Raw genomic sequence first — 12,487 nt, forward strand, 5'->3', positions numbered from 1 at the left:
CTCAAACCATCAACTATGTAATGAAAAATCAAACAATACAGTTCTTAAAAGATAATATGGTACCTTTCTATGTGATCATGACAATATGATCCCAGTACAAGAAACATATGCAATATATTTTGTTAGTTATCATTTTATTATATCTTAACATGTTTAAAATTCTGTACATTAAATTAATCATAGAGTCCTGTTTAAAATTCCCTCTATTAAACTGATCACAGATCATAAAATTTCCTGTATTTAATTGATCATACTAACTAAACAAAGTCATCAAGGTGACTCCCTGATGGTCATTTCTGGAAACTTTTATAATGACTCCATTTCAATATAGATGAAATTTATTTTATAGAGCCCTTTGAAGATATATAAATTAATCATATTAAATCATTTATACTCTCAACCTTAATGATTTACTAATAGGCATAGTTAATTGCTTGACTATAATCTTAATGAAATTATATATATATAATCATTTGCAGTTATATCTTATTTTGCTTGTCTTCTACAGTGCTGAGTGGATTCTAACCACCAATCCTCAATAATCTATTCAAACTGCCACGTGCAAAGTAAAGGCGAGTGAGAGTTTTGTGTATTGGGAAATTCTCCACAGAGTCAGAAAATACATAATTTCAGCAGTTATATATAGCTGGGCATTCATTGTGCTTTGCCAACATTTTGGTGGCTAAGGAACATTTGGTACTACTCAATATGTTCAATGCTCTTTCATTAAGTAGTGCTTGATTATTCTTATTCTGGTTGTAAACTGCACATCATCAGTAATTTTGTACTTATCATTTAATGAAGGATCTTCTACTGTCAAATAATGTTCTTAGCTAGAGACATGTTTAAAATTAAACAATGTTTTATGCTCTCTGAAGATCAGCAAAGGGGTATGACACCATGCCAGGGAGCATGAGAGAAATATTCTGTCGGAGATGACCTTTGATCTCAGTTAAATGAACTAATGTTTTCCAGGTAGACAGAATGGGTAAGGAACGACATAAGCGAAAGTGAAAACTCATGTAAACTCCTTAAAAAAGGTGTACTGGTGTCAAAGGCAATGGTTCCAATTCAAGACTTCTAAGAATTAGATGTATTGTTATAATCTTTCTTGACTTTCTTATATGTAGGCAAAAAGCAATGAGTTCTTAATATCTCGTAGCTACTCAGTAAGTGTTACATACAGTGGGGCTTCAAAATTTAGTGGCGACATGAATAATGAAAAATTTCCACAAATTTTTGAAGACGTATATTAATTTAAAAATTCTTCTCATTATCAAAGTGTCTTTCATGATGAGCATTCAGTCCTCCTTGGTTTTGTTTTTTCCAAGTAGAAATAGAACTAGTAAACTTCTCATTTTCAAATAGAACTAGAAAAATTAGTCATAAATATTAAGATAATAGGTCTGATATAGTAAAATTTGGCTACTGTTTTTATGACAGGTAAGAGAGCTAACACTATCTTAATTATGGGTCAAATTTACTTAAAGGTTATGAGTTAGATCCAGAAAAACTAATATCAAAGAAGGCAATGGCTTCAGTAGGTGGATAAAATAGTCAACTTACTCACTGAAACAGCTACGAAGCATCAGTGCAACTTCCTACCTAAATAAAGGGGTGTTTACTATGTACTAATCACCATAAGGATTAATAAGAAACATCAGGAGAAATGAAGAAAAGATTTAAGTGGTCGATGATTGTAGTTTACTTGGATAATAATGCTCATGGAGGTAGCAGCGACAAGATCAAGCAGCTGTATCACAATGGACAGATCTATGGCTCAAGCCCTCTTCAAAGTGTTCACGAGTAAAGCTGTCTTTGTGAGGGCTAAGACACCACGGACTCCAGCCGCTTTGTTTCCAGCTGTAGAAAGCCTCCGTTACATTCAAACAATAAGTTGGTGCATTGCCCCCAAAGGAAATAATTCCTTCATGCAGATTTCCTATCATGGATATCACTGATGCAGATTTCAGTTTTTAAATAATTTCTTCATAATAAACCCACCTGATTGTCCTGCATCCTTTGAAAAAATGTACTAAGGTGACCCTCTTATCATCCCCAAAAGAGTTTTCATAACTTTCTCAACTCACATAACTGCTTTGAATATAACTGACTCTAAAGATTCCCTGGGAATCACAGTTTTTACTGGCAAATGTTTTCTTTTATTTTGGGCACCCTGACATGATTAACCACCACTTATCAGTCCGTTTGTCATACCATGGTGGCTTGTGTGTTACTGGAATGCTGAGAGCTATGTCCATGGTGTTTAAAATACCAGCAGAGGCACCCAACCAAAGTTTCAGCAGACCTTTGAGAGTAAGAACAGAATATGAGGAAGGAACAGGCTACCCACTTCAGAGAAATTAGCAACTGAAACCTTATGTAATAGCATGAAAGCAGCGGTTCTCAGCCTGTGGGTTGCGACCCCTTTGGGGGGTCGAGCGACCCTTACACAGGGGTCATCTTATGCATCCTGCATATCAGATATTTACATTACAATTCATAACAGTAGCAAAATTACAGTTATGAAGTAGCAACGAAAATAATTTTATGGTTGGGGGGTCACCACAACATGAGGAACTGTGTTAAAGGGTCGCAGCATAAGGAAGGTTGAGAAAGCAATGTTGGGGGAGACATAGGAGAAGGGGGAAAGTGGGAAAGGTAGGGGAAGCTAACAAACCCAGGGACAAGGGAACAAGTGATCTAAAATCAATGATGATGAAGGGATAGAATGCTTGGTGGGGTTTGATCAAGTGCAATGTAGCCGAGAGGAATTACTGAAAGCCAAATGAAGGTAGTACATAATAGTGGGAGAAGAGGAAACTAAAAGGAAATAGAGCAAAGAACTAGGAGGCAAAGGACATTTATAGAGGTATAAATAAATACAGGCATGTACCTATCTAAATACATTTTTATATAATGATAGGGACATAGATCTATGTACATATATTTATATGTTAATTATTAAGGTAACAGATTGACATTGGACCTCTACTCAAGTATTCCCTCAGTGCAAGAACACTTTGTTTTAATAAACTGGCTTTCTATGATGCTTATCTTCCCAACTCGATTGCTGAAGACAAATTGGATGTATAAGCAAGTGTGGTGAAGAAAGCTTATGGTGTCTGGCTATTAAAATATACATCATCTGGGGTCTTAAAGGCTTGAGGTTAAACGAGTGGCCATCTAGCTGGGAAATAACAAAAAGCCAATCTGTAGGCAATTGGACATCCCCTCACAGAAGAGTCATAAGGAAGGGACGAGCCAGCCAGGGTGCAATATAGCACTATCAAAACATACAATATTCCTCTAGTTCTTTAATGCTTCCTCCCTCCTCTATCATGACTCCAGTTCTGTGTTGCAAATCTACAAGACCAGAGCATGTAGACTGGTACAGATAAGAGCTGAATCTAGGAAAGATAAACCACTCAGGAACAATAATGGGAGTAGTGACACCATGAAGGTAGGGGGAAGGTAAGGGGGAGAAAGGGGAACTGATCACAAATGATCAATGTATACCCCCCCCCCACACACACAGGGTGACTAACAACAGAAACATGGGTGAAGAGAGAGAATGGATGGTGTAAGATATGAAAATAATAATAATTTATAAATTATCAAGGGTTCATGAAGTTGGGTGGGTGTGGGAGGAAGGAAAAATGAGGATCTGATATCAAGGGATCTTGTAGAAAGGAGATATTTTTTAAAAGGATGATGGCAACAAATGTACAAATGTGATTGACATAATGAATGTATGGATTGTTATAACAATTCTAAGAGCCTTCAATACAATGCTTAAAAAAAAAAGCATTGTCAGCTACTGAGAACCACATGAATTAGAAGCAGAACATTTCAGGGCCAGAAGACGAGCCCCTCATGTCGGAAGGTCCTCAAAATATAACTGAGGAAGAGCTACCTACTCAAGGTACACTCATGATGATGTGGGGACTAAAGGGTGTCGGGGTAAAGCGTTTCGGACCGTCATCTGCTGATGGGGTACAACTCAAAATGAGAAGCATATGCAAACATCAGTTTCTATTTGGAACTTGGAATGTGTGAACCTAGGAAAATCAGAAGTTGTCAAAGTTAATTATTAAATAACTAATGAATTTAATATGTCAACGACTAAGTAGGAAATTTAATAGTAATTCACTACTTACTTGTACACTAAGTAGTATATTACTAAGTGGTAAATTTCTCTAATTTATGCAGGGCAATTAGCCAAAGATTCAAACCAGGATTCTCCAGTTTGTCAGTAATCAAGTGAATACTTATATTTCTATCTCTCTGTTTGTTCTAATAGGTTTAGACTCCGGATAATGATAATAATAGTATTTACTGTTTTCCTTAAACCTAACTACTGCCGTCAAATCGATTGCTTTTGACCCAGTGAATTTCTAGTGTGGAGTAGCACTGTCCCTTCAGGTTTCTGAGATTTTAAATCCTTGTAGGTGTGTAAAGCGTTTGTCTTTCTCCGGCAGAGCCGCTGGAGGGTTCAAACCACTAGCCATATGGTTGCAGCTGAATTTGTAACTCATTATGCCATCAGAGCTCCTAAATCACCTAAAATACAATTGGGAGAGTTGTACAGTAGAACTCCGGTACTCGACCACACCAGTACTAGACCTAATCAGATTTTTGATGTAAAATGTCAAGAAAATTTTGCATCAAGCTCCAACAAAACGTCGGAATCCGACCTGACGCAGGTGATTTTTGTAAACCAACGCAGTTGGAGTTTTAGTCACTCTCACTTGGCGTTAGTTGGTGTTGTTAGTGTACCTTGTTTAAACCTTTTGTGGCTGTACTTTTTGTGGCTTTCTGTACTGATTTTAGATAAACAAAAAAACATGGATACTAAGATAAGTTTTTTTGAAAAAGAATCATCATGATAAGGAACTGGTTAACCTTGTTATTGATATTGTTAATAATTTAGTAAACCCTTTTAGAAAAACAGCTAAAGAAATGCCAAATAGCAGACCACATGAGACAGATTTTTTTTTTAGAGAAAGTCAGCAAAATCCTAGTTAAAAAAGGCAAAGAAGGGGGGGAAAAAACTCCTGAAAAGCAGCTACCAGCTGCTCAAGGTATGGGCCAGACTGTAGTTGTTAAAAAAATTTTTAATGTTATATTTCTTATTTAAATTATATTATTTAACCCTGAACTTAATTACTTTGAAATCTATGTGATGTTTTATATAAGAAAGGTTAGGGTAAACACTTGGTTGAGAATGGATAAATCACTTTCAGCTAATTCTTATGGAAAAATTGATTCAGAAATTGATGCAATCACATCTCAACCCTCCTAGAATGAATTAGCATCAAGGTCCGGGGTTCTACTGTATAGTCAACATTATATATATGTATAATTATATATATTTAATTAAGGCTGTTCTACTGTGTATTTAACATAATATATATATTTTTTTTAATTAAGGCTACTCAAAAATAAAAGGCATTATCTTGAGTGTACCCAACTGCAATGGTAGAAATTTAGCCAAGTAAAAATAGTTGCTCAAGATGAGTGTTATATAAATTATTGTATCATCAAATATAGAATTGCTCTAGATGTACAGTAGCAGTCAATATCCATTCACAAAGGAATCATTTCAGATATTTATAGTAGAGATGCCCCCCCCCCAAATGATGGAAATACTGAAAAAGAAAGAACAAGAAAGTAGTTTACTCAAGGAGTAAAAGTCCTTGAAGGGAATGTTATTTAGAAATAAAGACTCTCTTGATGAAATACAATCCTTGAGCTGATCTGCCCGAAGCACTGATATTATAGCAGTTTCCACTCCCCTGAGGAGAAGCTAAGGAGGCTGTGTCCCACTGATTCTGTTATTTCTGTTGGACCGCAGAGTTACCTGCATACATTTTCACTGCTGATGCAGGGACACCATTAGAAACAAACCATGAAGAAAGCTCCTTTGTTGCTCCCCTTTTCAAGCTCCTGACAATACTTCCTGTTGGACAAATCTTAGTGTAAGTTTTCTGGCAAGGGGCTCTGGAATTATTATATTTTGTATTATCTGTTCCCTGTGATATGAAAGAGAAAAAGAGAGTTTGGAATGAAACTGAGAAAATACAGAGAATTAATTAGAAAAGTATGAAATGCTAAAACATCCAACTGTATTTATAATTATAATTATGAATGAAGAAAATTGCTTTGGGTTACTCTGGCACATCTTTAAAAGGATAGCAAACATAATTTGCACTTGTAGATGAAGTAGGGCTGAATGAAGTGAAGTTATTTTAAGTTATGAAGATAACATGAGTAAAATAACCAATGATAAACTGAAGAAACACATGGGGGGGATACAGAAGGTGGGAGGGAGTGAAGTAAGATAATCAGTGTCACTAAAAGGCTGAAATATGAGAGTGGAGTCAAATTATGTAGGACTTGTGCATTATAGAAAGCATAGAATCTACAGAGCATTGAGAAGGCATGATAAAAATGGTTCCTCTGCAATTCATCTGAGTGGAAAGAGTGAAATTTCATTTTCCATTGCAATATACAGAGACAAGAAAGATCAACAATGATTTCAAAAGTGATCCTGAAATTTTCTCTTAAAGCTAAAACACCTAAAATAAAACGAAGAAGGCAGTTGAATAAGACAAAGCAAAGCACAATAATGTAATGTGCAAAGACTTGGAATGAGAAAACAAAGAGGAAAAATCATGCTACGCTTTCTCAAGTTTAAAGACCTAAGAAAAAAAATCAAGCCTCAAGTTGTTATACTGAAAAATGCCATGGGTAAAATATATAATGATGCAGGAAGTGTCAGGAGGAGATGAAAAGCACATATTAACTTAGTTAAAGGGAAGGGGAGGTCAACAAAATGATCAAGGCAGAGGAAGGCATTAGAGGAAGATAAGAGTTGAAAGCCACAAAGCTAATTATAGAGCAGCGGTTCTCAACCTGTGAGTTGCGACCCCTTTGGGGGTCAAAGAACTCTTTCACAGGGGTTGCCCAATTCATAACAGTACCAAAATTACAGTTATGAAGTAGCAGCAAAAATAATTTTATGGCTGGGGAGGGTCACCAGAACATGAGGGACTGTATTAAAGGGTCCCAGTATTGGGAGGGTTGAGAACCACTATTATAGAGAAATGTTAAAAAGTTTGTGGAATTTTAAGACCCCAATGACTACTCGATAAAGTAGGATCATCGTGCTTTGTACTTATGTTATATTCATAGACTGGGGTGTCCTCTGAGACAATGGTCCTGATCACCCAGGACCAGTGACTCATTCTCTCAATGTCTGGTTATTTCTAAGTTTTCTTAACTTTGTGCCCTTCATGCTCCACCACATTCGTAGATCTATTTGAAGCAAAGGGAAATGTTGTTGTTAGGTGCCAGTGAATCAGCTTTGCCTCATAGAAGATTTGTGTACACCGAATGAAATACCACCTGGTCCTGCACCATCATCACAATTGCTCTTATGTCTTAGCACATCTTTGCACTCACTTTTTCAATCCATCTTGTCCAGGTCTTCCTATTTTTTTGCTACTTCTCTACAAAGCATGATTTTCTATTGATATGTTGACTGCTGCTTCCATGAATACTGTGGATCAAAGAACGATGAAACCCTTGAAAACTTCAAACTTTTCTCTTGTTATCATGATATTTACTATTGGTCCAGTTGTGAAAATTTCGGTTTTCTTTACCTTGAGTTGTAATCTACACCGATGGTTGCAATCCTTGATCTTCATCAGCAAGTGCTACTTCCAGTCTTCCTCAATTTCAACAGGCAAGGTTGTGTCATATGCATATTGCAGGTTGTTAATAAGCCTCTTCCAATCCCAATGCCACATTATTCTTCACACAATACAGTTTTTATTATTAAATAAGTATAACGAGATTATTCAACCTGACACATATCTTTCTTGGTTTTAAACCATGTAGTATTCCCTCGTTACGTTCCCATCACTGCCTCCTGATCCATGTACAGGTTTCTCAACAGCACAGTGAAGTATTCTGGAATTCCCATTCTCCTCAAAGCTAGCTAGTCATAGTTTGTCATGGTCCACACAGTATCATCTGGAAAAGACAGACAAATACTATTTTTGGCATTATCTGCTTTCAGTCAAGATTCATCTGGTATCAACAATGATATCCATTGCTCCATGTCCTCTGTGATATCCATTGCTCCATGTCCTTCTTGAATTTTGGCAACTGCAATAGTCATTGGATTATTTTTCTTCCCGTTTTTTAATATTAATAATTTTATTTGGGGGCTCTTACAAATCTTATAACAATCCATTATTCAATTGTATTAAACATACTTGTGTATACGTTGCCATCAACATTTTCTTTCTACTTGAGCCCTTGGGATCAGCCCTTCTTTTTCCCCCTCCCACTCTCATGAAGCATTGATCAATTATATATTATTATTGTTGTTATTTCATATCTTACACCGTCCATTGTCTCCCTTCACTAACATTTCTGTCATTCGTTCCTCTTGGGAGGGAGGGCCTAAGTATTCAACCGTGTGATGGGTCCCCCTACCCTCATGATATTACTACTCCCACTACAATTCCTGAGGGGTTCCTCTGTGGTGAATTCCATGAGTCAAAAGTTCTTATCATAACCAATGTGTGGACTCTGGTCTAGCTGGATTTGTAAGGTAGAACTGGGTCAGGGGTCATGGTAGTGGGGGTGGGGAGTGGGGGAAGCATTCAGAAACTAAAGGAATGATATGTGTTTGATCAGTGCTATACTGCACCTTTGTTGAATCATCCCTTCCTTGTAACCCTTCTGTGGGTGTTGTCCAATTGTCTACAGATGGCTTTGAGTCCCCACTCCAAACCTGCTCATTTGCATATATGTAATTGTTTGTTTTGAATCTTTTGATATCTGATACCTGGTCCCATTGACACCTCATAATCACACAGGCTGTTGTGTTTCTTCCATGTGGGCTTGTTGCTTCCCTTCTAGCTAGCTGCTTGTTTAACTTGAAGCCTATAAGACCTTAAATACTATATCTTTAGATAGCCGGGCATCATCAGCTTTCTTCACCACATTTTCTTATGCACCCGTTTTGTCTTCAGCAATGGTATTGGGAAGGTGAGTCGCAAAGAGTGCCAGGTGATTAGAACAAAGTGTTCTTGTGTTTAGGGAGGCCTTGAGTAGAGTCCCAAAGTCCATCTGCTATATTAATACTTAACTTATAAATATATGTACAGTGACCTCTATCCACATCATTATAAATTAATATATTTACATACAGAGGAGAAAAGTGAAAGGAAATAGAGGGAAGAACTAGAAGTCAAAAGATATTTATAGGGGTATAGCTATAAGATGGTTTTTATTTTCATGTGATATTAATGATGCTCTATAATTTGAGCATTCTAGTAGGTCAACTTTCTTAGGAATGGGTTCAAATACAGATCTTTTCCATTCAGTTGTCAGGTAGCTGTTTTCCAACTTTCTTGGCTTACACAAGAGATCTGTCAGTTCATTATCAGCTTGTCGAAACATATCAATTGGTATTCCATTTATTCTTGAAGCCATCTTTGTGGCTGATACATTCAGTGCAGCTTGGACTTCTTCCTTCAGTATGAATGGTTCTTGATCATATGCTACCTCTTGAAATATTTGAATGTCCACTGTTTTTTGGTAGAGATTCTGTACATTCATTCCATCTTTTTTGATCCTCCCTGCATGAAATAATTCAATATTTTGTCCAAAGAGATTTCCAATATTGCAACTGGATGCCTGAGAATTTTTTAGTTCTTTTAGCTAAATATAAGCTAAGCTTGTTTTTCTTTAATTTATTTTTAAAAACAGTTTTATTGGGACATAGTCCACATATCATATATTTCAATGGTTCAATCATATCAAGAAGTGTTGTACAATCATTGCCACTACAGCATACAGCATGTCCTTTCTTTTTCGTTCTCTAACTCTAGGTCTTGGAAGATTTAATATAACACTTTATTCAGTTTCTTGAACTGCCAGCCATAAACTGACAGACTATGCAAACATTACTCACCACAACCCTGAGACTAGATGTTTTAGATAGTGCCCTATTACACTAACAACTGCTCTGTAAAGGTTAGAAGGTTCTAAATAAAGAGAAGGAAATGTGAAAGAGAACTCAGAATACTAAAAGGGGCCAGGCTTACTGGTCACACAGAAACTCAAGGAACCCCTTAGGTTTGGCCCTTGGTTACCCTTCATTTGGATCTGATCTCAACCCAGTGTTAGAATAATCAACCAATTAAGATCAAAAGTGCCGCATTTACCCAAGATAAAAATTCAGAGTGTTATGGAAGAAGAAGGAATAGAAATGGTTAACAGGAAAGACGTAAGGTAAGTGACGGTACATTCAGAAGATTTCAGTGGATGCGCTGAAACAAAATGTGCATGGGCTGTTGAATGTAAAACTGGCACTATATTCTGACAATATAACCTTCATCTGACAAAAAATAAATACATAAAAATAAAATTTAAAAAAGCAAACCTTCATATGACTCACAATAAAAAGGTGAAAAATTGTGGGAAGATTCTATTATTATTAAATTTCATTCCCCCACCACCCTCTGTACTGTCAGATACATAGGCCTGCAATATCAAGAATCTATGTGTTGATATACATAAGATAAGCAAGGTGCATGGGAGTGGGAAAGCAATTGGATCTTCACTCATGAATATGGAAGGGGGTATTCCAAAAGTTCACATAAAAATTTCATTACTATTTAATTCAATTTTCCTACAAACTTTTTGAAGCCCATATATATATCGGTTTAGGAGAGGATATTTCTAAATATGCATTTATATATACACTCTAATTATATCTATGAATATAGTATAATACAGGGGTCCTCAAACTTTTTAAACAGGGGGCCAGTTCACTGTCCCTCAGACCCATTGGAGGGCCGGACTTTAGTTTTAAAAAAAAACTATAAACAAATTCCTATGCACACTGCACATATCTTATTTTGAAGTAAAAAACAAATAGGGCAAAAACACCCGGCGGGCTGGATAAATGTCCTCAGAGGGCCACATGTGGCCCATGGGCTATAGTTTGAGGACGTCTGGTTATAGAGAGCAAAGCTATGAAAACTTCTTACCCATAACCAAAAACTTTTAGGGAGTGGGTAACTAGGACTGGAGGCTCAGAATATAGTGTTGAAGACAGCTAGTTCAATGGGCATAGCATAGCTTCCAAAGACAATGTTCTGCATTTTACTTTGGTGTCTTAAGAATTTGTAAACAGCCATCCAAGTTGCAACAATTACTTTCCCCCAATGTGGAGCAGAGAAGACAGTGGAGAAAGAGGTTTAGAATGTATGGAAAGAGTAGTCCAATTGACTAGTGGATTACAGGAATGTCAACGTCTATTATCCTGGTGCTGGAAGAATTAGATGGTACCAAGCTACTATTGTAGACTACTCTGAGAGAGATAAGTAGCACACAGTAGGAGGTCTTCGATGCAATGTGAGAAAAATGTGAAACAAGTCCTAAAATAATAAAAAGACCATCTTACTGGTCTAATAGAGATTGGTGGAACCCTTAAGAACATGGCCCTTAGACACTCTTCAACCCTGGAACCAAACTTATCCTGTGGCTCAGCTCTCAACCAAACAATAGACAGACCAATAAGATAAGCAAAGATACCAGAGAGGTATGCACCCCTTAGAACACAGAAGAATTCAAATCAAAGGGGTTGCTTTTGTTCAAGAAGATGGATAATATGAAGAAGGAGAATAGGTCATTAACAGTCTGTGATATGCAGTTCATACTATCTTGCTTGTTGAAAGTGAGGGAATTGAAGCACTTACCTAAAAATCAAAGACTTCGGTGTGAACCACATTTTTTAAAAACAGTTTTGTTGAGGTATATTTCACATATACATTTCAATTGTTCAATAAAGGCATAAATTAACTGGAGACCATTTACTTCCTTCTTGTACCCACTGTCATCAGGCCCCCACCTCCCCTCTCTATGTTCCCCACCATACCCCTCAAGAAAACATCAGTGCAGTCACTGTCTCCATAGCTCTACCTATCCTGGATTTCATGTACAGAAAAACAAAACAGCAACAACAAAATAACATCTGTGCTCTACATGATACCAATGCTATACACATCCCTAGGAGATACACTGGAGGTTTAATCCACATGTGGACCCTGCCAATGGATTTTTGTATCCCACTGTCAGTTATAGCCAAGTTGTTCAAAGTTTAAGCTCTGATATAATTTGTTCCTTTAAATCACCTGAATGAGCACCAAGATTCCTAGGGTGATGGAAGTTCTCAAGCACTGCTTTCTCCTTTTATTATTTAAAAACCAGTTTTTCTGCTTATCTTTTTTTATTTCCCCACCCAGGATATCTATTATTATTATTATTATTATTATTATTATTATTATTATTATTATTATTATTAGGGACTCATACAACTCATTACAATCCATACATACATCAATTGTTTATAGCACATTTGTACATTTATTGCCCTCATCATTCTCAAAACATTTGCTCT

Source organism: Echinops telfairi, unplaced genomic scaffold (genome assembly GCF_000313985.2).
Source record: "Echinops telfairi isolate 266 unplaced genomic scaffold, ASM31398v2 ScPeMD7_9;HRSCAF=40, whole genome shotgun sequence".
NCBI classification, from domain to species: Eukaryota; Metazoa; Chordata; class Mammalia; order Afrosoricida; family Tenrecidae; genus Echinops; species Echinops telfairi.